Raw genomic sequence first — 27949 nt, 5'->3', positions numbered from 1 at the left:
GGGACTAAAAACATGCGATTACTTATTGAAGTCATTTCTCTGACTTCAGTGTGAATCGTGGGTGAAACGAGTTTCAAAGCAGCACTTTTCTTTGTTAAGATCGTCACAGAAGGTATAATGCTTCAATTGATACTCACATTGGACTTTAACAAAAAAGTCAACCCATGCCTTTTGTAACATTAAAACTATGAGATGAATATATTGAAATCCCTGTTACTTCAGCTGTATCTTTCCTCTTTTTTTTACCCATTTTAAAACAAAGCACTTCACAACTAGGACCTTATCTCCTTTTCAGCAAAAGCATTACAAATACACTAAACTCATTTAAATAATCCCCTAATCTCCCAGCAGCACTCTCATTTCACAGCACACACACACACATACAAATAAAAAGGTTTTCTGTCTCCACGCACACACACACTCGAAGCAGTAAACAGCTCTCTTTCACGCTCTTGCACACTCGCTAACGCTCACATGTCTGGTCTTGGATGGTGTTTCAGGCCGTTGTGTTGTCTGCTTGACACAGATTCCACTCTACTTGCGTTGAGGGCGGTGGCTGAGTGGGTCTAGACAAGAATGCGTTGCGGCCAAAGTCTAATTCTTGTACACTGAATAGAAATCTGATCACGGCTCCAAATTGCCTTTCCGCTCCACCTTTTAGCGCTTTAACAGTTTCTCTCTAACAAATAACATCACATTTCACTCCCATCCACTGTGTCCTTCTACTGCACTTTGCCCCCCATCACTCTTAATATCCCAGTACTAGGTTGTTACCTTTAATACTGCATCATATCCACCATTACTTACTAAATTTAGCCTACATTGTTTCTCATTCCAGTGCTCTCTTCCTCCAGCTGCAGTGGATTCATCTTCATCCTCATCAGTCCAGTTCTGGATGTTCTCCATGGTTTTCCACACTCAGCCCATTAGCCCATTAGAATCTGCAGCAAGCTGTGCATTATTCTGGTCTCAGGGGCCGGGCTATCACTTTCACTAAAGCCAGAGAGCCATAGAGAATGGCATGTACTCAAGGCAAGGTGCCTGGCATGGCTTGTTAGGCGTGTCTCAAGCTTGAATGATTAGCAATTACGGCGTCTGGCTAAACTTCGCGGGGATTCGAAGTAGTCAGCACTTCTGTCCCATCAGATATCAGATTCAAGTTGTTTTGCAGCCAAAAGTGTCTGAGTGTTTATTTGATGCTGGACTTGACTGTGTCCAGGGGTATTTTCCTGCAGGAATAGAGGGTTTCTCTACGAATGAAATGCACCAAAGTAGGTTTCTCCAGAACGTAGCATTGCTATTCTCCATAGAGATATCACACAAGGTCAAGTGAAGTCACACTGGCCTTATTTATACCTGCCAAAATCTAACCGAGTTTATCTCAGGCCACTCTGTATCAAGTGGGTTTAACTGTCTGGTTTGTGAAATGTTAGAGTGCTTACAATAAGCCAGCACAGCTGTCGTATTCACATCTAGAGCTGAACATTACAAGGAGACTTAGCAATATGAGCCAATGTAAATGAATGAGACGAGCGTGACACACATGGTCATTTTAAAGCAAGGGCTGTGGTCTGTCAGCCATTCAGGAAGTTCGCTCTGGATGTTGTGCAGTTCAGGATTAGCGTTGAGTTCATCCAATGTTGGTGTGACCAACAACTAGATCGGAATTTTGTAATGAAGAACAAGTACAAACAAAGCAAAATCCCTGGAACCGTTTAATACATTTTGGTCAGTACGGAAGGAACAGCATGGACCAACGTCCAAATGTCAGTGATAAATCTTCTTGGAACAAGACCTATGTTTGCTACGAAATTTAAAAGAGCTGACTTCCTGTAAGGTTTGGGTCCAGGATATTTTGGTAGCTCCCCAAAGGATGCTTCCTCCCTTTCTTGCCAGTTTTTAAAGAACTGCATGCTGGGTATTGGCTACAACTGGGCCCAGTCCCAAAACTACTTTTTGAGGATAAGAGCTGACAGATGGAGAAGATTGAATACAGTACAATAAAATAATAAATAAATCAAAATACATTTATATAGTAATGTATAATAAAGTATTACGAAGCATCAAGTTAAACTTTATTCTGACAGGTAAATAATCTGCTGTGAAATACTGATAGGATGAAGGTTTAAGGATGTTTATGATCATTCATATTTTATGATTGACACATGATTTGACATTGGCCAAGATTTATCTGCTAACGTAGACAGAAGAAAGAATTATAGAAGCACATGCCCAGAGGCAGAAGACGTGTCCTATTAGTAAAGATAATCAGTGTATCTTTGATCACCATTAGAAGCTGCCTCACAGCGAGGTCAGAGCGCCACATGTACAGTTACAGTGTAACTGTATGCTGATGATCTGATTTACTCCTCGTAAGTGGCTACAGTTCTCAGTCTCAGGAAAAATACCATAAAATATTTATAGTATTTATTTTGGATGTATCCTTTGACAAGTCATCTCACATATGTAAAGTGAAATATTACTTAAATGTTTATGTATTGAATTATATAGCGCTGTTTGAGGTAATCAGTATCAGTATTTAAAAAAAAAAAAAACTGCTGTGATAAACAGCTTTAATCGATAAAAGCCAGTTCTGTGAGGAATGTAGGACACACATTTTAAAAAAAACAACAAAAAAAAACCAAGTTGAATATTCAGAGCCAATATGACGGTGTGTGATGTCTGCATTAACAGAGTTACGGCCCCACCATCATCGGTTGCATCACATCCCAACATCTGAAGGGTTGGTGCATGGGCCCGGCGAGTGTTTGATGTTCTCAGATTGATAAAATCTGCCCTTTTCCACTGAGCCTAGTCTGATTAGACATCACACACACACACACACACACACACACACACACACACACACACATGAAGAACATTTCATCTCTGTCTGTTACATCTGTGTACCTCCACACATGAAGCCCTCCTACATACCTCTGTTGCCCTCCAGCTCTTTGCCCTGTTACCCAGGCAGTAAAGTGATGGATTTGTTATCCCCAGACCTTTTGACCTCCCCTCTGGGCAAACACTGGCCAGACTGTGAATGACATTAAGCCCTCAGCTCCCCTTCTTCTCCCCCCTCGGATTTCACCGCACCTTTACTCCTTAGTCACCGTGAGCATACAGTAAACTGGATACGCAGGAGGAGGAAGGAGACAAATTTGAGCTTACATAAATCACAACATAAGCTTCAAGAGTAGAGGCTTTATTTCAACAGGGATCAGACTGATGACAAAGTAATGGCTGGATTTCTGAAGCTTTTTTTTTTTTTTGTCCTTTTCGTTCAACGCCTGAGGATTTCTAGAAAGGAAACTCTAGGAAGAATGGACAGGCCGCTGCAGATATCAAAAGGACTGTAGTCCACCACAGCCAACACTTTTCTATTCTTGGTCATGTCTTACAGTAGCACATTACAGCCTGGATTCTGGCCCTTATGCAGCAGCAGCACAGCATGTGTGATACCTTAAAACAACTCCTTGTACATCTTGCACAGTTTTCCTGTGGCTTGCTTGCTCAGGTTTTCTGAGTCTCCAAGTCCCCGACTCTTATCAATGTTACAGTCAAGTCATTTTAAAAATATTACCAGGAAAAAAAAATCATTCTCCTTACTCCTACTGTCATATGCAGCAGATCAGGAGATGCAGAAATCCTCCTGTCCGTCTTTACTATGTCAGTTCGACACAAACTCATTTCCTGCGACTATTTTACGACTCGCCTCGTCTCCTGCTGCACGTGCTTGTCGACATGCACCGAGATCGTTCGGGCTATTGATAAAGAGACGCCATTGATGTGTGGTCGAAGTGCCCCAAAGTATTTTCTTCCGTGGAAGTTAGAGGTGGCTGTTTTGACAGCAGATTCAGCAGAAGGTAGGTGTCGGAATGCTAATGCAAGCCGGAGCAGTCAGCAGCTCCCTTTCATCTGTGGGGAGCTGCAGAGCTGAAGCACCGGAGGTGAGTTGGCATTTTGGAACAACACAGGGCAAGAACCTGAGGTGGTGATGGGTATTTTTAAAAGTCTCACAACAGCTGCCCGTTTATGTCCGTGTGAACACGGTACGAAGTATCTAAGCTTCTTTAAATACTAACTGTAAAGTTGTACTGTGTGTGAATATGCATTATAATACCTAGAGTACGGTCTAGTTAGGTTTGTCATTTCAGTGTAACACTCGAGTCAATTATAAAGAGCTTTCTGTTTTAATTAGAAACACCGATATATATATATATATAGTTTTTGGTGGCAGCTGTCTGAAAGGTGTGTTGTTGTGCGCAGAAAATTCAATTATTCCCGATGCTGGAAAAACATTAAATAAAGTAGGTCAAGTACGTACAAAAATAACCAAAATGATTCCGCCTCGCTCTGTAGTAATTCATTTGCATTCAAAAGGAAACAAAACAAAAGGAAAGGCAACAGCTACAAATGAGCTAAATAATCACGGAACGAAGGGGGAAAAAAAAAACAAGGAGGAAAACAACATACAAACTGACACGGAGCTGTAAAAGAGCAAAAAGTGAAAAAGACAGAAAAACAGTGATTTTTTTCGTCTGACTTACCGAGTCACCGTCAGAAAAGCTGCAGGTGTGACACCTGAACACTTATCATTATCACTGTATCCTAGATTCTCCCGGTTCACTGAAGGCTTCTTCAGGACAGCATATTGAGGTCAAGGAGGATGTCGTCCTGGCAGCGGAGGCTGCAGGTGCGCCCGTACCCCAGGTGTGCTCAGCCAAAGACGAGCTCAGAGCCGGGCTCTCTGTGGGGGGAAGAGAGAGAGAGAGCAGTCGACTCAGTGGAGACGGTGTCACAGTGGCAGGTTTACTCAGTCTTATCCAGTCGATGGTCACACACTCACACACACAGTCGCTGTAGTTCTTTACCGCAGTGTAAACATCATTATAAGCAGCACTAGCTGTCTCCCAAGAATCAATGTTCACGTCGTGGCCCAGTTAGGGGAATAGCTCGTTACATTTCCTAAATGTTCTCATCATTGATCGAGGCCTTGAGTACTGTATGATAAATGGCCTTCTGCTGTGAGGTAGACACTCGACCACACAACGACTGACGGCACGCTAACGTCGTATTTCAGCGCCCGACTCATTGCTGGTTTTCAGTTTTTTTGCACGCAGGCTGAAGTTGACATTGTTCAGCATGTGTTAACATTTTCTTTTGGCTTTTGTGTCTGTGAAACGAATTATTTTAAAGATGTCAACTGGAATCCAAGGCCACGCTTTAATAATGCAGCGACAAGCTAATTAGACGTTCCAGGAAGTCGGAAAGATTTAATACCATTAGATTCCAAGTCAAACAACTGAAGCAGTCCTCCCCAGATTTAGCAGAGTCTAACGAGGCTGCTACTGTATGTGCAGACTGTAGAGTGACGTAACTATATAACTTAACTATAGCCGTTTCAAATTGCATCAACGGTATATTGTTAAATATTGTGTGAAAGAGCAACTTCCAGGCATTGGTCTCGTCTGTAAAATTGTAAAAAAAAAAGGAAGACACCTGGTAAACAATGGTATTTGTGGTGAAAATATCACTAAAATTGTGGCATTGTCTCTTTAGAAAAAAAAGCTATTTACTGTTTAAATCAGCAGAAAAAATATAACACCACATTCACATTAATCAAACTAAAAATATGACTCCAGCGAGGTAAAATAAATCTAATAAAGATGTTATAAATAAGATATAAGATCTTTTTTTAATAAACCACCACAGGGATCATAAGATGGAGACAAATCCAGTGGCAAAGACGGAGGTCAAAACTGTGACCTTGGAAACAATCGTAGTCTATCCTGCATTATTCCAAACCTTAAAGCCACATGAGAGTCCTTCAGCTGCTGAGATCGTGAAAATTTTGGTTTGAAGTTTGGACCAAATTTCATAACAAACATTTTCTTGCAAGTTTTACATTTTCTCATTTTTGCAAACTCCAGCAGTAGTTTTGCATATTTATTAGATTTTTGTTGAGTTGTTTTTAATGCTTCATTCTTTCTTTTTTTTGATGATTTATGGTAGTGATTCATCCTCTCGTTTAAATTTGATAAACAGTTGCACTCTTCAGGGGAGGGAGGAGGTGGTGATAAAGATAAGTGAAAAAAACATTTGCAGCTAATGTGATCTTTTATGTAGGAATGAATGTTGATCAAGCAAACAAACAAGATGGAACACAGAAATGGACTGAGGCCACCAGGGGGCCGGGGAGGTGTCATAGAAATATACAGTGAAAATGAAGCACAGCAGTGCTAATTATATACAGAGCCACAACAGTACATATATATGAGCACTGAAGCAGATTATAGTAATTATGCAAAAAAAAAATTGACGCAATTATGCTATAATCACTCTGATTGGGTCGACAGCCTGGTGGTCACATGACTAACATTCTGCTCAAAGCAGATGGCCGTTGCTTTTATTCTTCTGCAGAAGGAGAAATCTGCAGGTGAAGATAACACTTTGTCAAAGAAGCTGGTGTGTGTATTCCTCTTCTCCAACACACCTCCACGCAGTGAAAACTTTTTGCCCTTTTTGCTCAAATCACAAAACTGCTTTTTTAATCACAAAACTGCTCAATGGAAATAATAATAATAATTAAAAAAACCCTAGTATTTAATGTTTATTTTTTGGAATCCAACCACGGGCCAAATTGGACAGTTCAGTGGGCCGTCTTTGGCCTGGGGCATAAAAGTTGCCAAAAATACATTTAAAATGTTTAATGAAATTGTCCAACAACTGCTGTGAACCTGACATTATTTGCTTTCTTAATAAGTGCTCGCTGAATGGCACTCCGCAGCAACGGCAGCCTAAAAACATACGAACGAGTCACATGGAGCGGCAGAGGCCAAGCAAACGTGTTCTTTTACAGTTATTAATGATGATGCTGCCCCAAAAAATGCCTCAATTACAGCCTCCCATTTGTATTTCATACAAAAAGATATAAATAGCATTAGAATAGAAAAGATGATCAGAGAGGATTTTTGAAGTATGACAGAAAATTTGAGTTTCACAGACGCTGTAATGAACATTCTCCTAAGATTTCTTCCGAGTGGTGTCAACTGTCTTTGTTTGTGATTCAGATTTCTACAGTAACTTCAAGTTTCAAGTCTATAGTTTTGTCTAGCCTTTGGGGAAATTGCTTTAAACTTATTATAGGATTATGGGATTGTTTGTGGTTGCATAAGCTACAACATTTTCATTCTGATTAATCAGAGAGGAGCTAAAAATGACAGATTTTTTTTTATTTTTTATAAATGGTTGATGGCACAGCAAGATAAATAACAGCAGGAAGATGAATGTCATCAACACCTGTTTTCAATACAATATTTCCTCCAAATTTAGCTCCGTGGAGTTGAGTTACATTACATCCCTAACAGTCCATTTGACAACCGTGTCAGCCCTGTTCTAACTCACAGCCCAGACCGTTGACAGAAGCAGGTCGACTGGGCCGAAGTCGAAGCCTCCACAAAAACGCACGCTGTGAGGAGGTAGAATCAATCAATCAACTACGTTTTAGAATGCGTAAGAAAAATGAATGGGACTGGTGCCATAAAGTGTTAAATTATTAACTTCATTTTGACGGCCCCAGTATACCCTGCACATCACTTGCGGTAACATACAATTTTAAGGTTAAATAAAAATTGCGTCTCCCGACTCTGTAAAACACAGTGACATCATGCTGAGAGGAATGTCTGGCTGCAATACATCTAATTCTATCACTATGCATAATTTAAAACGCAGGGCTATTTCAGGACAATGAGGAAGTTGGCAAGACCAATGGGCAGAGTGCTGGCCAAGTGAATCAGAGCACAAGACTGATGATAGTAACGACTGCAATTATGCAATAAAAGATCGATCATTGTGTGCGGGTGTGTTTTATTTTTTTTAGCGAGTGAATGAGTTTGTGTGTATTTCACTGATCAGAAATGTGAAGTGTGAAAAAGATCTGGTGGATTTTGCACAAAAACGCGTCATTGAAAATGACATTTCAACATCATTTTTTAAACGTCAACACAAACTTGTTAGTGACTTGAAAAAAAAATCTTAAATCCTCTATGTTCACTGACTTATTTTTTTACAATTTTACTCATCCAAATATAAACAGGAAGCTGTAAATATTTCAAACTGTTCCATACATTTATGCCTCGTGTGAATATCTGTACATACATAAATGCCTGGCACTCATTACTATACACATATATTTATGCCCTGCACCGTCCATCATTAAACTTTCATGTTCGGTGATTCTGTCACGGGGTGACACAGAATCGGAGCTGGGAGGGGTGTTTACCCACGTGTTTCATATATCTCTTAGAAGGCACCTCATGTCGACCATGTTGGCATGATTTATAGAGTTCCCTCTGAATAAATAATCCATCTCAGCACTGAGGGAACGAGGACTGGATTAGAAGAGATGGAAAGGTGTGCACAGAGGACGGAATGAAGAGATATAAAGAACAGGGCTGAGGCTGTGGGGGAAGAGGAGAAAAGTTCCGAAGCGGTCGTTCTACCTTCCTCCAGATTAGATTACTTACTAGCGGCTTACGCTCTAATCTATCTGTGCAATAAAATAGGTCTGGGTTCAAACGGTTTCTGTTGAACTGCATTAGTTAATGTTAACCTACTGTGTCATTGTGAATCGATTAAAATCCCACACAAAATAGTATATATTTTATAAATACAGATAGTATGAAGAGCAGTAGGCCACTTCCTTCTGCTAAGACACCTCAGGGTCACGGGGCAGCATCACTCCAGCGTCCCAGCAAACAAGGACGTAGTAAACCTTGGACTGTTTCCCAGTCCTTTACAGAGACAAACAACCAGACTCAAACTTAGTGTCCAAAGAACCTAATACTTCATGTTCCTGGACTGGGAGAGGAACCCAGGGCATCTAGAAGAACCCTAACACCTGGGTAGAACGTACAATCATTATTTTCCAATGGCCCTTGAACCTTCGACATTACATAGAGTAAGGCAACAGAACTATCCACTCTACGATCTAAGCCCATGTGTTAGTTTCAGTGTAGGGACGACTGTCATAGGAGACGGAGCTCCTGAACTTGACATTAAATTGTATTGCTAATAAAACAACATAGTCCCAATATAACCATAACGACTGAACAAGGCGAGGGTCAATTTATCCTCAATTGTATGATGTACAATGGTGGGGTGATAACAATGATGCAGTTATAAGCCTGTGCTAAACCTAAACAGAGAACCATCTGTGCAAAACTTAAGATAATAGTGTGGGAATATCATTCAGAAACATTGTAAAACATGATTTAAAATTCCATTGATTTGACTTTGAATGGAAGGAAGAGTTTGAAGTTTGTCTTCATTTTTAGAACAGATAAGCCGTGCTCCATCAAACTCTGCGTTCTCTTAGGTTACTTCGAGTTTACTGCGGCCTCTGACAGGACGATGACCAACATTTATCACAATCTGCAGTCCATTAAATGGCAGTGATTCACACACGGTGGACGTTAAATTGTGCAGAGGAAGTAATTACACAGTTTAACAGCTCGACACAACATCGTAATTCAGTTACGCAGACTAACTTCTGTCTTGCGGGGACGGACAGAGCGACATTATCTTCTACAAACTGAACATCTCGCCGCAGACGAGATGAGCGTTTGTGAAAGTCCTGACGTTCAGTTTTATTGCACAGTGTTAGCAGGGGCTAATGACACATTAGCACTAACTCCGTCGACTGTGCTGCTCAGTAAGGTCAGAGTACATAAAAGGCTGAACTCTCTCTCTTTAAAGTCTCCGTTGGGGATTTTTAAAAAACCTCTCCGGAAGTCATTTTGAGAAATTGTGCAACATTCGCTGCCATTTCTTCAGGGACTTTGGTCAGTTCTCTGAATGTCTTAAAGTCACTCATTAAGGTGACGGAAGGCTAAACGAATCCATCTCCGAGATCATTATCCAGTCATTCACATTCTGCGGCTGTTCCCAGACAGGCTGTTGCTAACAGACGCTGCCGTAGCACATGTCGGCTCTGAACCGTATGTTACATCATTGCAGTTCACAAAGTCATTTGCTGTGGTCGTGTGCATTCGCGGCAAATCATTGCATGAATTTCAATCCATCTGTGAGCGTTTGTGGAAACAGATTTTCGATGGAATCGTTGTTTTTATTTATTTTTTATATATAAAATACGCATAAAAGTAAACCTCTGTTAGCCGACCTTTGACTAGAGCTGCTGCTGATATTTTCAATTAGAGCGAAAATTGTTTTGTTTTTCTCTGCTGTTCGTACATTCGGTGTCTTGTTTTTGTGAATTGTCATCACATAGCAGTCTTTGTCACTGTTTCTTTTAAGATAGAGCTGAACTGTAATGCATGACTGAAAACCAGTGATTGACGGACCCTGGGGCAAAACAGGATGGGAAACTAGAGGGATTTTTTTTTTTTGTCATGTGGCTTTTAGGAGAACACGGTGTCCTCTAAGAAAATAGTCCTACGTGTTCTTCAGTTGAGAGCAGGAGTGAGTTAGAGAGTGCCTGAGAGTTCTCTGTGCCTGTCCAGCTTTGTCCGTCTGACAATCCCCTAGTGGTCCTGTAAACACGCTCTCTTACTTGATCTTCTCTGTCCCTCCCTTGCTCTCTCGCTCTCTGGTATGATTGGTGCAATCAGAGTGTTGTTTGTAGGAGCTTTCTGAGGCCCATGTGGACAAGAGGAGAGAAAACAACACAAAAAACAGTGGAGGACAGAACTTTAAAAGAACTAGAAAAGCTGTATTGTTGCACCGGGCTGATGGAAGAGAAATTAAATAATGGAGGAAAGGGTGAAGTGTTACATACTGAAGAACTGGTTTTTACTTAGGGTTTGATTTGATGTGATTATGCTGTGTTTTCTTTTTCTTTTTGGAAGGAGGAAATATGCCTGCTTGGCAGGAGGAGAGACAAGTGACAGTCAGAGCGTGGAGGTTAATCTGTTGGCAGAGGGACAAGCTGGTACACAGGCACTGATAGGAAGTCAGAGCAAACAAGGTGCTTCGCAGCAGACGCTAGGAAAAAACCCCCAACTGCAGACTCGCAGGTTTGAGGTGTGCAAAATAAATACATTAAAAAAAAAAAAATCATCTGCGGTTCTTTTAACAACCTCTGAACTCTTTGAACACAGTTTTAACAAGACGATTTTCTCTGTGGGAGTCTGGACTCCCCGGGCTGACTGAACGGTTTTAAAGGAGGCTCAGTGAATACAAATCCTGACTTGTTGATGTAACAAATGAACGGAATGGTCAGAAAAATGTTCTCTCTAAACACTTGGCTTCTTATTGTGCACACATGTAGAAGGGTGTTGCATAATTCAGGGCACTCGGTGACACCGTGCCACTTTCTGCACGGAGAACTGGAACGTTCTTTCCCTGATGTTGTCTTGTTCAGTTCAGTCACCCCTCTCTGTTTCTTGTTCCTCCACCGTCCTCTCAGGAAAGCTAAATTAAGCACCGACGTTAACAACAGCCATCCATTATCTAAATAAAGGAAGGTAGTTACGATAAAGACAAACTATCTCAAAGTGCTGATCAGAAAAGTGTGACGGCGGAGACTCGAAACTTTCTCTTGAGCATAAATGGAACAATTGAATGACTCATTAGATTTTATCGGAGGACAATTAAAAAGTTTTAAGAAGTGTTTATCAGGAGAGTGGGAGAGCATAAATGACATTATAGTCAGTGAAAGATGACGCAACCTTGAACTTTTATTCCGTTAGAGACAATGGGATGCGACAGAATCTAATAAAAACCTAAGGACAAGGACGGAACTTAATTGTCAAAGTGCTACAGTCAGGAGGCTGCGTACAGTAAACACAGCACATCAAAACACCTTGCTTTTGTATTCGATTGAATGAAATATTCAACATAACCGCCAGCAGCTGAAGTCGCACTCGCAGCCTAATGAAAAACAGCAAAATGTGTCACTTTATTCGTACGCAAACGCACCAAAATGGTTGTGAACAAAGAAAATAATAAGCGGTTACACAGGTGGAATTGAACGGTGGGAAACAGTTGCAGCAGATGGCATCACCACGTTACATACAAACACAGAACCGGGAACAGCAGTGAGTAACAAGGCTGACAGATGGAAAACACTAATGGCTACGATGCTAATATCAATTACAAGTGTCGTCCGGTTTAAATTTTAGCTCACTCTCATGACAGTGGAACGGTGGGTCACTGTGATCAACCTGTGTGTATGTGTGTGACACACCTGGCAGCAGACCTGCACCTGCACATACACACATACACACACACAGCCTGGAGGTAGAACATGAGAGACCAATACCAGGTACAAGTGTAACCGTTGTCAGAAGGTAATTATGGCTATAGCTAACTATATTAGCTATTTGCAGTGGAACAGTTTGCCTTGTAATTATCTGTACAATCCATTCAGTTGGCAAGGACATAAAGAAGGCCAAAAGAAAATGAAATAAAGTCAACAAAGTCTGTACTTCTTTAGTAATTTAAAAAAAAAAATATTCCTGTAAACCAATCAGAGCTTTAGACTACAGGGTTGGAACATCTATCAACAGGGTTACCTGAAGGGAGGGGTGGGGTGGGTGGGCAGCTTATAACCTAGTGTGTCTAGAACGGAACCACAAAAACAAAACAAACAAACAAACAAAAAAAAATAATAATTTAAACTTTTTAAAAATAACACGACATGTGAGGCCAACGCTGCTGAAAAGCTAGTAGTACTTTCAGTCTCTACCTAATTAGCAACAACTTAGCTACTCCAAATAATTTAAACTTTTGTTAAAATAACACGACATGTGAGGTGCCAACACTGCTGAAAAGCTAGTAGTACTTTCAGTTGCAGCACATGTAGAATGTCGTACTAATGCAGTAGTAAAATAGAAGTCAGTGGACAAGGTCTTAGTTTTGTTTGTATATGCAATGTGAATACAAAAAAAAGCTTCAATAAATTTACGATACAAGATCTATGTAGTACGTATGACTAAACATGTTGGATGCACATACTGTACATGAATGTGTTGATCTTAACAGACCATAATACTGATATGACTCGCTTAAATAAGGCTGTCATCATTCTTGGGTTTAACCTCAGTGGTTTGAAAAACAAAGTTAAGAAATTTGGCGAAGACACGGGTGGGGCACATGACATCATCACGTGAAGAAAAGAAAACAGATGAACAGCCTGAGCATGTGAGGACATGAGGGAAATGGAGCTAGAGAGAAAGGAGAGGGAGAGAGAGGGAGAGAGAGAGGGAGAGAGAGAGGGAGTGTGTGTGTGACTGAGTGCTGGCAAGATTAGGCAGGCAATATCAGACTGTCCATCAATGTCACTGCGCTTGTGTCCTCTGTAAACCATTTCATCTATCAGCCTGGAAGGCCCGGCTCCGTGTCGACTTTGCCTCCGAATGTTTACCTTTTCTGCATGGTACGGCTCTCAAATCCCCGTCTCTAATACCAGGTTTAGATTAGGGCTTTTCCACAATCGTTTTTCAGAAAGCTACTTATATTAAAAAACCTTCAAGTCTGAAGATGAAGATTGGATGGAAATGTAAAAATGTATTAAAGAAAATGATGCAAGTCGCAAATGTCACATACTCTAAACATGGAATTGACGACGGGATTGGCCAATAGGAGCCATGAGGCAGTCGATAGTGGTCCTTTAAGGAGTAATATCCATCACTGCAATTGCAGCACAGGGGGTGCTGTCTAAAGCATGTGGACCCTGTGGGGCTCGAACCCAGACCCTTCTGAGTGAAGGCAGATGTGCCTTCATAAAATATAATGACGCAGAATATCCATGTGTGTTTCATTTAATTACTGTTATTTACTCTTCTTTAATAGAATAAACACATTATCTCCACTCTGATGATGAATTGATTCAAGTGACACAGCACAGTTCAAAGAAGACTACATGTACCCTACTAAATGACTGCTGTTCAAATTTGTTAAATTGGATAATTAGAGCTCAGAAACATTAGCTTTAATGACTGAGCATCACTTTTTTTTCCCCAGCATGTTCATAAATCCTTAATTAAAAAAAAAAAATCAGAAGCGTGTCAACCAGTAACGTCCCCTGTGAAGCATTGTCCAAAAATGACATTGCTTTGAAAAAGAAAAAACAAAGCAGGGGAGTTTGTAGCTTACAAGTGAAACGGATTGAGTCTGAGCTGACCCCACTGCTGTGATTAACCCCCACCACCGCAGCACCGGCCCTTTATGTAAATATCTTCTGCTGAGCCTGGGGTGGGGGGGGTCCTCTCAGAACGTTCTATGCATGCGGTTTTTAATTGTTCTTGAACTGTAAAATATATTTTTTGTCTGAGGAAAATGTCCCAATTTAAGGTGGAATGTGGAATGAAAAGTTTCAGCAGACAGTTCCAACTAAGGCAGCATCTATTTATAGCACGCTCGGCGCGCGGTTCATTTGTTATTCTGCCGTCTATTTATAGCACGCTCAGATACGGCGCGCGGTTCATTTGTTATTCTGCCGAGAAGCTATTAATAGAGGGATCTTTTCATTTTATGAAGGGAATTATTTTCCATCAAGAACTTTGTCTATTTATCTTGCACTTAATCTCACCCCAGGCTATTTGTTTTTCCCAGCATGGAGAACAATCTGACTGAATGAAAAATTAACAAGGCGCTGGGAAAAAAAAAGAAAAAAAAAGTGAACATTACCATTACATCACCATTTAGATAGCATTAGCACACGGGTGAAAATACGGAAAACGAGTGTGAGCGAATGAGAAGTTCTGGTTCAAGAGCGTCTCCAACCTATAAACTCTGCCCGTCGCAATTTGTTTTCGTAGACATCTGGTGTGTTTTAATGCAGCGACGTGGTGTTTTTAATGGGTTTCGCCATGCAATAAGGACATCTGCTGTGTTTCAACTCAAGGCTGTTTCAACTCAAAGGGCACAACACTGAGTGTTTTAATGGGGGGGGGGGAGATCCACCATCTCTTGCAAGTTAAGTGGCTTTTATGCTCAGATCTAATGATATTCATGAGCAGTAAATGGTTATTACCACCGCCTCAATCCACAAAATGGCAAAATTGCCACAAGTCTCTTTCTATGCATATTTGTAGGAGTAAAATAAGCATAAAGTCATTTATTTATTTAGTTTGGAAAAAGGTGGGAGCAGTTTGTTGTTAGCTAGGTCGACCCGGGAAACACCGAGATGTCCAACGGCCTCCCTCGTTTGGGGCATGAGGCAGCCCCAGCCGAGTGATTATGGAATCGGAATTGTAATCACAAGATCGCTGGTCCAATTCCCGATATGTTGAGCAAGCACTAAAACCTTGGTTTCCTGGTTCAGTCGGTTCTGTGATTGGGGGTATTTCCATTTGGGGCGAATTTCATTTTCTAGTGGAATATAAACAAAACTGCCGTGCACCTAATTCCTCCCTACGTAATAGCTCTACGAAACCTGAAGGGGGCCAACCCTGCACTTTGGAAGGCCCTTAGATCATTGGTGTCAAACATATGGTTCGCGGGTAATTATGTTATGATTGTACTGGTCTGACCTACTTGACATCTAATCCGGCTGAATGTGGCCCCGGAACCAAATGAGTTTGACACCCCTGACTTAGATAATTATTAGAGTGAAAAATCAAATACAAATAATGCCATGGTCTTTGTTTGTTTACTTATTTGGAGTTTTTAAGTTTCCATTTTTCTAAATACTCTATAGAAATTTGTGCTAAACTATTGAGTGTTTCATCTTCTATTTGTTTATTCAGCAACAATAGCTGCAGTGTTTTGTTCCATTCCAGAAATCACTCATCAACCCACTATGCATGACAAAGGTCACACATCACAAACTGCGCCGTATTTGGTGATTAAAAGATATCTGAGTCTGGTTCACCAAGGCAACAATGACAGTGACGGACTTGTTCTCTTTCTCCCTCACTGTCTCCGTCTCTTTCTGATGTCCTCTCCATTTACATCCGTCATCAAAGTCCATTAAAAGCCTGTTCATCACACAGGCCGTACCCTGCCGCGCTCTGACACATGGTAAATTATGCATCTTTGAGAAGTGGAGGGGGTTTTATTAGAGGCATTGATTAAGAACCCAGTTTCCAATGATTCATTCGGTCCTGACGAAGCACAGAGGGGCTTTGTGCAGAACCATTTCACGTGTGGTGTATGACAGAGAGACGGAGACATAGAGAGAGATCCATAAAAAACAGCAGGGACAACGATTAGGACGAATTAGACGCAATTTTTAGTTCAACTCTAGGGGTCGTGTTGAACGGCCGTTGCCTTGGATACCGTGGGTTTGTACTAAGAATGACAGAGAGCCCAAAATAAGCAGTTACTGAGAATTACACGGAGGATGAGAGCACAACAGGACACTTCATTTAGCATTGTGCCTCTTATCGATTCCACCCCGTCACTGCTCAGCTAATGGCTGAGAGTGAGTAAAAATTAGAAGATTAGAGGTGTGCCATATCTCAGAGGGACAGCTGGACAGCTCAGGTGAGGCAGGATGAAAGGAGAAGTTGTTGTAGAACTGAGCCCAGTGCAAGTCGCAAAAGTCCAATCCGACACAGATTGAAATATTTCGCTAACCGAGCATAAACGAGTGATTCAGAGAGATTCTCATTGCCTATGATGTCGTCCTGCTGAGTCACACGGGAGCTGACATCTGGTACACAAACTCCTTCAAGCACATTTGCAAACTCAGCTGCCAACACCTGTCTACTGCCATCAACATTATCGGGCTTCACAAAGCATCAGCTTTCACTTAGACAAACACCGAGAAGCTGCAATTGGCTTTTTATGTTAATGTGTCTCCAGAAGTCACCTGTATGACACCGACTTGGACACGGAGGACATATTGGTGTAGTGCTGAGCCAGTGACAGTAAATCTTTAAAGCCAAAATGCTGTGATGCTGATCATCACGTCTGATGATGGTGAGCTTTTTGATAAGAACGGAGTATGTTTACATTTTATCAAACTGTGAACACAAGAGAACAGACTTTATATAACAGCTTCAAAAAACATTTAAAAAACTGGTTCATCAACAGTCAGACATGTCCACACTAACAATAACCAGTCTTTCTTTCACTTTTACCAATGTATATTTAAAAAAAATATTTTCAGTTTTTAGTTTCATTAAAAACAAACATCAAGAATGAGAATGTTTGTTTCTCATTCTTGTTTCGTCTTTTCTTTTAACCTTTTTCCTGATCAGGAACTACAAAGAAAAAAAAATAGTCGTTTAGCTAACTCTGGTACATTTATAGAAATGTTAACGAACGGACAATGTCTCTGTCAAATAAATTAATATAAAAATAAAATAATATAAAGAGATGTTGATATGTCATAATCCCTTGGACAGTGCTGATAGCATTTCTCTATAACGTAAATGAGTATTTTATTTGTGTCTTTACTTCTTTAGGGTGGATTTAAAAAACAAAAGTAATAGACTTCAATGTGGTGCACCTCTGTGGGAAACAGGATGACGAGCAAAATGTGGCTGTGATCCCAACCCAAATATGTTTTTTTGTGACCCACTTACTGTAAAGTCACACCAGGAGGCTCTGTGCTATACCAGTCTATAGACTATAACGTCTAATGTGCTACTGGGTTCCTACTCCAACTGTTCGCTTTGAAATTTGAAATCCAATGCTGAGATGATAACGTGGGCTGAGAGCCATAATGTTGGCTGGGTTTGAGGGCTAATGTAATGAGGCTGGAGCAGCACATTTGGGTGACGCTCACTCCTTTTTCTCTCCCTTTTATAGCAACAGTTACAAATACAGTGGCCCGTTAACCTAGATACTCAGCTAATCAATTTTATACACGAGTCGTTAGAATTTTATTTTATTTTTTTTTATTATTTGTGTCAGGAATAGTACAACTATCTGACTGTGTTTGTGTTTGCTTGCACTGCATTTTCAATACTATCTATTTATACTGTATATCTATCTATCTATCTATCTATCTATCTATCTGTGTGAGAGAGAAAGAGAGTCAATGGCGGTCTACCTATTTAATAAGAATAAATCAGTGATGGATGCAAGAGGTAGAAACTGAGAAACACCATATGGAACTTTATCAGTGGGCTGTAGAAGAGTTAAATGTAGGGTGTCGGGAACACCTTTTTTCCCCAGCATACATCATATACTGCACACATACAGCAACACACACACACACACACACACTCATGCCCACCAACTGTGTTTAAAAGGGGAGTTGTTTAATGACACTTAGCATAAGAGCCACCGTGGAGGCACTCTAAAAGTCACAATAAGCCAAAGCTGTTATAGCTAATGGTCCAAATTCAACCTCAAATGTATTTGAATTACACACAGGCACATGAAAACACATCATATTATCTGAAATAAACAGAGCTCACAGCGCAAGGGGATGTTACATTAAGAATGTACTTTCAAAAAAAAAAAAAAAAAAGTGGTTCCATCATTTAATCTAGCTTGATGTGTTCCTCATCCCTGATACTTTGGCTCTGCAGCCAATTACTTTTTGGCTCTTACTGTGCTCTGGGTCTACATTTGTAAATTTCCTCAAGAGAGATAGAGCATGTGTGTGTCTTCACATGCTTTTGTGTGCGAGCGTGTTTGGTAACCATGCCCCAATTTTGCCACGTACCCATCCTGCAGAGGCCCTAATGAGGCCCCTGGGAAAAAAACCCAGAGCTTGAGATTTTCAAAAACCAATCATGTTCCAACGTATTTCAAAGCCGTTGCCTTCAGTATTTGAAATTTAATGGTTGTGAACCAGCGGGCCGAGTTTGTCACGCTCCTCGCTGACACCACTGCAGTATATGATGTTGCACAGATCGAGGGACGGCGTGCGGTGGACCGAACCCACACACATGCACCCACAAGTGTCACGAAACTTTTCTTTCATTTTTCTGCCTGTTGCCTTGACATTTCTATATACGTATGGATGGACAGTCGTGTTCAAATTCAGTGACCGCAGAGCAAAGGCAAATATGTCAACAACCGGTGTATGTGGAAATGACAATAAGAGGCTTTGCAAAAATCATGTACAGTACCTCATGCTAAAAATGTCACTTCCCCCCAGGCAAAGTGCTATTTCTCTGCTGTTACCAACCAAGATTTCTTCCACTTGTCCTGTGCTGTTCAGTTTCTTCCCCCCTCGTCCCTCTAAACCCTCTCTGGAGTACTCCAGGTGAAGTGGAACCATGAGACAATTTCACAAGACGCTTGAAAAATAATACACTCAAATATGATGCTCGGATTCGGCTGTAGACACTGGAAACTCTCACATTTACAACGCTTTCTGCTTTCACTGACGTCATGGTAGCATTGTCTCTTGGATTAGCACCCTGCAGTTAACCACAGGAGAGGAATCAGAAAAGTGAGACAACATCCCTAAATACAAAAATGATATAAATCCGTGCACTTTCTAGATGAGCTTATCTCTAGTTTTTCGTCCAGTGAAGACATTTATACCCAGGCCCTTACCTTTAAAAAAGAAACAGGTGAAATACGAAAAAGGAGATTCTGATGGAATCATTGATGAAGGGGTGAAAGTACAGAGAGTCCTGCCAGGATGCAGGAGGATTTCAAATCTTGATAAGGTTGTATCGATTAGACACCTTTCAGTCTGTCCACCTCTCAGAGCCAACAGTTATTCTTAATCTTTTGATTCTCCTACTTTACAGTCTATCCCTTCAACACTCCACCCATCCATTCAAGACTCCGACATCAATCTCATGGTAATCCAGAATCGCTCACTGTTGTATTAAGATTATTGAAGGTTGGGATTTGGAGACCATGGCTAGGTTTTGTCTCTTTGAAACAAAATATGGACCACAAACCCAATAATCATTTAAAAAATCTATTGGATAAACACAAAATTGCAAAACTTAATTAAACTTAATTATACTTGGTACAGGGTTTTACCACGGAAAGGTCATACAGAGGTCGTATGAAGCCTGGGTATAAAGGGAGCATTCACCAAAGACTTGTATTTCGACAGAAAGCTTCACTCTTCTTGCATCTTTAAGTGTTACCGGTGATTGACTTCCCAGGCTGTCAGTGACTTCTATCATATCTCACACATATGAAGCATGCAGGCAATAAAATGGGCAACACCTTTTCACAGCCCAATCATTCAACAAACCTGGCTTCTCCGGGGAAATCACCGTTGTCGCCATGAATTGTTAAACTGAAGTGGTCACATGGGGAATTGGTTCATGAACTCCCTCAAAGCTGCATGAACCAGGAGGCGGCACTACTGTACGACGTTTGTCAAATTTATTTTCCAGAATGTCAGGACACAAACCTCCAGATATTAACCAAAGTGCATGTGTGTAAAAAACTACTTGTACTGTTGGCCTCCAAATGATGCTGAAATATTTAAGGCCTCACGAGAAAGACACGCGCCAAACGTCTGAATGAAAATATCACAGAAATCAAAACACTGTCAACACCAAGTACTATGATTTTCAACAATACCTGCACGGTGGAAAATCCCAGCGTTCAAAGGAACTAAACGGGGTCAACAGGCTAAAGGAAGGTGTTATCTGCCAGTAAGTGACACGGGCCTCTGAGCACTGGAAGAGCCATGAATATTTTAAAAGAGGAGGGCGATTCGTTTTGAACCACGCCTCAGTCCTGCATCAGGGTTTAACTGATGTAATATATAAAAATGGGTTATTTAATTCATATGTACTGTCAGTCAAACCTACTACTGTACTGTACTCCTGTATGTATTTTACTGTATTTCTTTAATATATTTCTCTGCTATTCCTGTTGTTTTTGGTGCTGTAATGCTGCTGGAGCCTTAATTTCCTGATCGATCGATTGATTGGTAGATGGATGGATGGATGGATGGATCGATTGATTGGTAGATGGATGGATAGATGGATGGATGGATGGATGGATGGATGGCTAGATAGAGTGAGAAAGAGAGAGATCGATAGATATATGTATATATATATATATATATATATATGGAGAGAGAGAGAGAGATAGGACGAGATATAGAGAGATAGAGAGAGATAGAGCGAGAGAGATAGATATATGGATAAATCTTTCCCTTTGGGAAATTTTTTGCATTTTCACACTGCATTTTCAATACTTTTTGTGTGGAGTGTGTCAAATTTCCTGAAGGAAATTTTTTATCTATCCATCTATCATCCATTCATCTCTCTCTCTCTCCCCATCCATCTATCTATCTAAAGAAATCCCAGAAAGTCATAACCAAAGACTGAAAAAAAGTCTGTAAAAGTTCTGTAACATCAGAAAAGGATTCAGAGTCAGAGATGGAACAACTAAAAGCCATTCTGTACAATTATAAAACAAGAAAGAAAAGATCGCATGGACAATGAAAACAATCATTTGTCGATCATAACAATATCCAAGTGTTAGATTCCTGTTGACCCTCCAACATTTATCCCTCGATTTAGACACAGTTGTGGGATTAATCAAGGATTACTCCTGCTACGGAGAAATATCCAGCATTATCTGTGAGCAACTACATTTCCAAAGTAACCTTTACTGGCTTTAATGTGTATTTGTGAGCACAGCTCTGATGATAATATGCAATTGTGTGAAACTGAGGGGGCAGAGATAGGGGATGGCGAGCGCTCTGCACAGGCAGAGATAATACGCCTCCAATCGTCTCCCAGATTACGGCCGGTATATTTGCGCCGACATCATCTGCAGATAAATCATCGCTCAACACGGTGCCACAGCGTTTATCTTAGTAACAGGGACAACATGCTGTGGACTTTTATTACCTCACACGTCAATATAAGCTATTGTTACGCGTACGGTACATGTGTTTCCTTGTTGTGCAAGTGTGAATGTGTTGTGCGTGAAATGGGATTTAAAATATCTGACACAGATCGATAAGATTTATGCTGTTTAACCCTTTGTTTACTTTTCCTGATTCCACCATAAGGTGAGACAAGACTAATTTGGTGGGAAAAAGGTGTTGACCCCATCTTGGACAAATGAAAGGTTCTCATTATAATATAAAATAGTGGTTTATATGAAGAGTATCGGCTGTGTTTATATCGATTTTACTTCACCAAAAGTTTCATAGTGTACAATAATATGACCTTAATTACATGGCTCAGGATCATGTTCACATATGTTGCACTTGCACAACGTAAAGTAAAAACTGCTTCATTGGCTGTAAAATACACAAGCTGTGATATATGTGAAGACAGATTGCCCTGAGTCATCAGAACGCAAGCTGGGAACATACGTAGATTTGACTCTAAACGTAGTTATTTTGGGCTGGGAGTAGGATGCTTCAGCATTAAAGTATCGCTCCAGCAGCTCAAACGCTTAAATGAACAGTGAACACAGCAGCGCTGCGACCAACGTGTTCTTGGTGTTTAGTTGGAAACTAGGCTAAAGGACGAATTATTGCTGTCTTGTTGATACAACAGAGAATCAGAGAGTGAACACTTGAAATAAAGTGGTTGATGATCAATAGTTCTAGTTGTTAGGATTAATACTTTGTCAAATATAGGATAGGATTTACAAAGCTGGAAAAAAAAACAAAAAAACACTTCTACAACTGTAAACTCCTGCCTGTCGTCACTCGGAGTGAAACCTCACACCTGCTCGATGGGGAGAGACGCAGATCCCCTTAGCAAAAGTAACAGAACAAGCATTAGTGTAAAAAACACTCAGTGGGACTCGCTGTTTAAATACAGCAGGGAGACAATGATGAGGTGTTCAAGACGCTGAAAGGTGGAACACAATATTTCTTGATACCTTGCCAGGAACTCATTATACAGCATCAAAAAAAAAAAGGAGGAAAGAGTAAAAGATGGTAATAGAAGATGGAGACAGAGCAGAACAAATCTCATTATCTAACATACTAACCTTGCAACGATAGCCCAAGCTTCTGCATGATGTGCTTAAAAATTCATGGTTATTGTGTTCTGTATATGCGCACGTTCCGTTTGACAGCTGACACCTTTGACCTCGATTCTTTCCCGGGGCCAGGGACAGGTTAATCAATATATGAAGAACTGCATTTCTTCCCAAAGATAAAAGCCAGAGCGTTGGTATGTACAGCGCGGCGCTGCCTGTTCAGAATTCTGACAGACCCAGCGTCTGTCACACTGAAGTGTCCTTGGGCAAAAATACTTCATCACTGCTAACTGTAATTGCAGATATGTTGACCTTTCAGCGGCAAAGGGCATGTAAAATAATAACAACGTCCTCTCAGGGATGGAGACGTTATCACGTTTAACCTGTGGAGACGCTCGGGTCGTGCTAAGTGCAAGGAGTTGCTGAGGTGACGGTAAAACGGAGAATGGCCTCGTTGGACTGAAAGAGAAAATACCATCCCATTTAATGGCACCAATGCCAGCGCTGAACCCGAGAGGAGAATTATATGGCAAGCAAATTTCACAGAGACCAGCTAGTATCTCACCCCCCCCTCGACCTCCCTCCGCCACACTCCCCTCTGATTGATTCTCTATGGTTCTGCACATCTATCTGATGCTCAAGGGAGAGACACACACTTTTATGCTCCCACAATCCTTATTATTTGGGTTTTTTTTTTTTACTGGAAAAGCCTTAATCATCAGTGGTGTAATCTCAGCAGGCCTGAGGATTCTACTCGTACCATAGGGCACTCGACTCTGTCCAATTATTTAGATAGAAAACTGTAAAATCATCAGTTAAAACTGCCTTGCTTTGAGTTAAATAAACGATTTTAAACTTTTTTGTTGTAAAACTTAACCAACTGTGTCATTTAGTTACGTAGAATTTGACTGAATTTATTTCAGTTGGTAAATGTTCCTGATTATTATTTCATATTTCATAATAATAATAATAATAATTATTTCCGATGTAAACAAGCGCTGGCCCCATCCGTTGTATTAATTGTACATGGTATGTTTCAGATTTATTCAGTTGAAAATGTAAATGTGAAAATATGAATTTTCCCTGCGTACCACTAAAGAGTGTTTGTGTACCACTGCTGGTACACATACCACAGTTTGAGAACCACTGAGTTAGAACATTCATTGCACTTCAATGTGATTAAGGAATATTTAGGTTAAACCAACTGGACATAATGTCATTTTTTTACTTTCCAACTACTGAATGCATCGCATGTTCAGATGGGCAGAATAAAGAGGGTGGGATTTGAATTCTGTTGTTCTTAAGGATCATGAATAAAATCAATTCGGTGGGATTTCTTAAGGATCATGAATAAAATCAATTGAAGTCAGGGACCACACTGAACATCAAGGTCAAACCACTGCTCTTTTTTACAATCAATAAATATGCATAACTATATTAAAGACTATATGTTGTATTTATGACATTTTAATCTAAACTCGACAGACAAAGGAATAGGATTGTGGCCATAATGTGAACTTTGTGAACAGGTTTGCATTTCCATTAATCTGACACGTATCGACTTCTCTAAGGGCTGTTTGACAGGGCAGACGGAGACGGAAAATGAAGACTGACAGCTGGAAGGAATGAACTGAGAGAGACACTAATGGAGAGCAAAAACCTTGATCTGAGGGGGAGAGACTGACAGAGAGGCAGGAAGATGGGAGGAGAAGCGGTATAGGGAGTGGAACCGGCAGCAGAGTTCAGGTGGGAGAGGGTGGGTTGGGGGGTGATAGATTGACGAGGTTTATTTTTCATTTCTGTTGTGCCAACATCATTTATCTTACACCGAACAACCGCCCAGTGGTGAGACGCTGTATGACAGAAATCAATCAGAGGGCAATCGTCCATACACTCCCACTGATGCGCTCAGCTATCGATATATGCATCCGGACAGGTGGAGAGAAGGAGAGAGAGAGGGGGAGAGAGAGATTAGGATGGAAAGGAGAGAAATGCATGCAAACGTAAGAACATTTGTCAGATTGAGATCATAAAATATTAAAAAGACAAAAAATGTTATAAACCAGAACACCACATCAGAAGAGAAACACATTTCTTTACACTATAGAGCAGGCGTTGGCAAACTTTTTGACTCGCGGGCCACAAAATGGCGGCTGGGTCAAGAGCAGAAAGCTGGAGCCTTTGTGTGAACTTACAGTCTTACATATAGGCTAAAATGCTAAAATGCTTTTAGCCTTCTCTACGCCCTCTATAGGGAAAATGTGGGCATTGCTAATTAAACACAGAAATATAATCACAATACAATTCAATTATTTATTTATTAAGCTAATAGTTTAAAGTCTGATCTGCGAACCCAATATATATATATATATATATATATATACACATATACATATATATATATATATATACACATATACATATATATATATACACGTCTGCCTTACACACAGATGGTCCAGGGTTTGAGCCCCAGAGGACCTATATACTGTATTTTATGGAGCCTCCTAGAATCACACTATGAATTTCCTCATTGTGGGACAAACAAGGGACAGTAGTTTTTTTTTCCATCAAATTTGTTATTTTTTATTTTTGTCATTAGATCTTGTTCAGACCTACTGCTCCTTCGCCCTGGAGGAGAAACAACAGGAGTTCAGATGAATCAACTGAAGCATACACACAGACACCCACACACAGCAAAACAAGACAGTGGGTATGGAGCGATGGTGGCCAGAGGCACAGCCAACCCTCTGACCCTCCTGATGACAAGGAAGGAAACCCACCTGACTATAGGCTCCCTTTCTCTGAAGACGGCAACTGGGTTATAGTTTCAAAGCTGTCACCTCCGAGGTGTCACCACAGGCATACACGTGCACACCTACGCTCTCAGTACCATATGGACAGGAAAAGGTTTCTGCAGCGGTTCACGCACACTGACCTACATCTGGCTCTCACATCACCTCACACATTACGCTCCAAGTACAGAAAACACACTCAAACATGCTCACACACATGCATGCACGCACGTGCCATCAAAGTGAAGTTCGACCTTTCACTCAAAGGATGTCACAGTTCTGTATACTTGGTGTAGAGTTAGACAGAAAGTACACAGCAGACATGCTGTGATGAAACAAGTCATCATGTACAAGTCATCTGAAATTGTAAACCTATTTGCAACCCACCAAAACAAACCAGGTCACCTAAGCTAACACGAGGTTTAAAAAGCCAGGTTTGAGGAACAGCAGTAAGAAAAATCAAGAAAAAAACTTTATAATTATACAATTCAAACTTTATTAAGTGTCGCTTGAATGACGTGACAGCATGATGTAACCAAAGGAACCAGTCAGAGCTCAGACCACTTTACCAGCACTTTACCCTCCTCTCCTGCTGTGATTGAAACGACACCAATGTACGTGGGCAGGACTGAGAGAAAAACACAAGATGCTTTTGAAAGTTCTTTTGGCGGAATTAATCAATAAATCACCAACTGACATTGTAAATGAGTGAATTATTTAATCATAATCTGTCATAGTGATGAAAAAGAAGTGATCTTTGCTTTTTGATCTTTGCGGAATACCGTCCCCTGTCTCGAAAAGGTGATTCTTTCAAATGGAATGAATTACTTAAACTTAATTTTGTCATCTTTACGAACATTTATCAAGTGAAAATGACAGGATATTTTCAGAAGAGGTCATAAAAGTAACATTTAATGAGAGACTGTCGCAAGGAGAGCAAGTTTAAACAGAGTCTCCAACAAAAAGAAGCAATGACACTTTGCCAATGAAAACATTGGTGCCCAGGCTATGAAGGACCTCCTTTTAATTCAAGTTATATTTTACATTAATGCTTTCGTTCAAATACAAAACTGCTCATGTGATTTTTTCCACTTTTTCCACCTAAGAACTCGGGGGATCTGTTACTTTCTTGAAAAAAGGTGCATTTCGGGGAAAATGAGGGGTTTTTTTAATTTTTTTTTTTTTTGGGGAAAATGAGGGTTTTTTTTAATTTTTTTTTTTTTTTTATTATTATACATGTGTGCAAGAGTTTCCTAAATCCTCAGAACCTAATTAGCTGTACCAGACAACATGCTACACCAAAAACTTAACAGTACCACAATTAAAACGACTGCTCAGTCATGATGCAGGAAAGTTGATCTTATGGGAAGAACAAAGAAGAAGAAGAAGAAGAAGAAGAAGAAGAAAAACATCAGTAGCTCACCTTGGTCATGAATATAGGCATCTCTGAGCCATTTATTAACAATATAGGTCATTCCTCCTCTGCATAATTGAAATCAATTAGTTTGTGCAGAGCAGCTTCAGGCCTTCAAAATCCAAAATCGTGACTTTTAATTACTGCACCTTTGGCAGAATAAATCACAAAGCTTCGGAGCGAGCTGCCACGATGCGTCAGCCGACTGTGGTTTCGCAAAATGGCTTTAGAAAGTCTGGTGATTTTATCTCAGCAGTTATGGATCAATCCCAACATGGACCGTTGTCTATTTTTTCCCCTCAATTAACAGGATGTGACTAAATCATTTACAGAGTAACAAATCACTGCTGCACATTCACAGTGTCTCCTCCACCTCTGCTTATCAAGGGAAATCGGTTTTACTAATGTAACTTGATGTGTTACAACGCATCAACGCTGCATACTGATAAATCTATTTGGGAAGCTAATTAAAGTCAAAGTGTGTACGCGGCGGTAGAGACAACACTTAGGGAGCTGCTAATAATAAAAAAAAAAAACTTTGAAGACTTTGAACTCCCTGTAAACAGTGTCTTCATTTAAATTGTTTCTCAGTGGCACCGAGGACGAATGTTGGAGAAATGCGTTTCAGGAAATTTGATTGGTCAAAATGATAAAAGATGTCCGTACCAGAATTCTTTAGTTTAGCTAATGGAAACTTGTGAAAGCCTCTTTATTATTATGGTCAGACTTATGGCATCTGAAAAATTCACTCTAAATGCCATATATCAGATGACACACACTTTCTCTCTCTCTCACACACACACACACACACACACATATTAAGCAGTGCTTCTAAAGACGTTTGTCACAGTGGCTTTACACTTCCCATCCTCACCTCTGCTTATGAAGACAGGCGTATTAACAATTCACCCAAGTCTGGGCCATTTGTCAC

At 40.5% G+C, this 27949-nt stretch overlaps 1 protein-coding gene and 1 long non-coding RNA gene across 2 annotated transcripts in view; one reads left to right on the top strand and one right to left on the bottom strand.

The window, feature by feature from the left end:
* The window catches only part of kctd16b (potassium channel tetramerization domain containing 16b), a 55248-nt gene that overhangs the window by 21808 nt on the left and 5491 nt on the right, over positions 1-27949 (top strand). The gene's annotated exons all lie outside the window — the stretch shown is intronic.
* LOC103394848 (uncharacterized) overlaps positions 1-27949 on the bottom strand; it is a 57549-nt gene that overhangs the window by 28055 nt on the left and 1545 nt on the right. The window contains exon 2 of the long non-coding RNA XR_523205.3: positions 4554-4753. This is a non-coding gene — a long non-coding RNA (uncharacterized LOC103394848). The remainder of the gene's footprint in view (positions 1-4553; positions 4754-27949) is intronic.

The sequence above is a fragment of the Cynoglossus semilaevis genome, chromosome 19, assembly GCF_000523025.1.
Source record: "Cynoglossus semilaevis isolate Cse_v1.0 chromosome 19, Cse_v1.0, whole genome shotgun sequence".
NCBI classification, from domain to species: Eukaryota; Metazoa; Chordata; class Actinopteri; order Pleuronectiformes; family Cynoglossidae; genus Cynoglossus; species Cynoglossus semilaevis.
The sequence above is the reverse complement of the archived record's forward strand: the minus strand, read 5'-3'. Positions and strand labels throughout refer to the sequence as shown.